At 40.5% G+C, this 1,714-nt stretch overlaps 1 non-coding gene across 1 annotated transcript; it reads left to right on the forward strand.

Annotated features, from left to right (window-relative positions):
- Positions 1–1,231: 1,231 nt before the first annotated feature.
- LOC127741364 (small nucleolar RNA R71) lies at positions 1,232–1,335 on the forward strand. Its single transcript, XR_008002316.1, has one exon. It is a non-coding gene; the product is annotated as a small nucleolar RNA R71 (small nucleolar RNA).
- Positions 1,336–1,714: the final 379 nt, after the last annotated feature.

Genomic DNA, 1,714 nt, shown 5'->3' on the forward strand with positions numbered 1-1,714 from the left:
TAGTTTCTCCATTACAGAGAGTGGCATAAGATTTATGCTTGACCCCAGGTCACATAGAGCCTTGTTAAAGGTCATGGTGCCGATGGTACAGGGTATTAAGAATTCGCCAGGATCTTGTCTCTTTTGAGGTAATGTTTGCTGAACCCATGTATCTAGTTCACTAATGAGCAAGGGAGGTTCACCTTCCCAAGTCTCATTTCCAAACAACTTGGCATTCAGCTTCATGATAGCTCCTAAATATTGAGCAACTTGCTCTCCAGCTACATCTTCATCCTCTTTAGAGGAAGAATAGTCTTCAGAGCTCATGAATGGCAGAAGGAGGTTTAATGGAATCTCTATGGTCTCTATATGAGCCTCAGATTCCTTTAGGTCCTCAATAGAGGACTCCTTCTTACTCACAGGACGTCTCAGGAGGTCTTCCTTATTGGGATTTGCGTCCTCTCCCTTTTCCTTGCATTCATCCATATTGATTATATCAATGGCCTTACACTCTCTTTTTGGATTTTCTTCAGTATTGCTTGGGAGAGTATTAGGAGGGGTTTCAGTGATTTTTTTACTCAGCTGGCCCACTTGTGCCACCAGATTTCTGATGGAGGACCTTGTTTCATTCATGAAACTTAAAGTGGCCTTAGACAGATCAGAGACTAAGTTTGCTAAGTTAGAGGGATTCTGTTCATAATTCTTTGTCTGTTGCTGAGAAGATGATGGATAAGGCTTGATATTGCTGAGCTTATTTCTTCCACCATTATTAAAGCCTTGTTGAGGCTTTTGTTGATCCTTCCATGAGAAATTCGGATGATTTCTCCATGATGAATTATAGGTGTTTCCATAAGGTTCACCCATGTAATTTACCTCTGCCATTGCAGGGTTCTCAGGATCATAAGCTTCTTCTTCAGAAGATGCCTCTATAGTACTGTTGGATGCATTTTTCCATCCATTTAGACTTTGAAAAATTATGTTAACTTGCTGAGTCAACATTTTGTTCTGAGCCAATATGGCATTCAGAGCATCAATTTCAAGAACTTCCTTCCTCTAAGGCGTCCCATTATTCACGGAATTCCTCTCAGAAATATACATGAATTGGTTATTTGCAACCATGTCAATAAGTTCCTGAGCTTCTGCAGGCGTTTTCTTTAGGTGAATGGATCCACCTGCAGAGTGGTCCAATGACATCTTGGAAAACTCAGATAGACCATAATAGAATATATCTAATATGGTCCACTCTGAGAAAATGTCAGAAGGACACTTTTTGGTCATCTGCTTGTATCTTTCCCAAGCTTCATAGAGGGATTCACCATCTTTTTGCTTGAAGATCTGAATGTCCAATTTAAGCTTGCTCAGCTTTTGAGGAGGAAAGAATTTATCCAAGAAGGCCGTGATCAGCTTATCCCAGGAGTCCAGGCTATATTTAGGTTGTGAGTCCAACCATGTTCTAGCTCTGTCTCTTACAGCAAAAGGGAAAAGCATGAGCCTGTAGACTTCAGGATCTACTCCATTCGTCTTAACAGTCTCACAAATCTGTAAGAACTCAGTTAAAAACTGGTAAGGATCTTCAGATGAAAGTCCATGAAACTTGCAGTTCTGTTGCATTAGAGCAACTAATTGAGGTTTCAGCTCAAAATTGTTTGCTCCTATGGTAGGAATTGAGATGCTTCTTCCATCGAACTTGGACATGGGTTTAGTAAAATCACCAAGCATCCTCCTTGCATTATTA

The sequence above is a fragment of the Arachis duranensis genome, chromosome 8, assembly GCF_000817695.3.
Source record: "Arachis duranensis cultivar V14167 chromosome 8, aradu.V14167.gnm2.J7QH, whole genome shotgun sequence".
In the NCBI taxonomy this organism is placed as follows: domain Eukaryota; kingdom Viridiplantae; phylum Streptophyta; class Magnoliopsida; order Fabales; family Fabaceae; genus Arachis; species Arachis duranensis.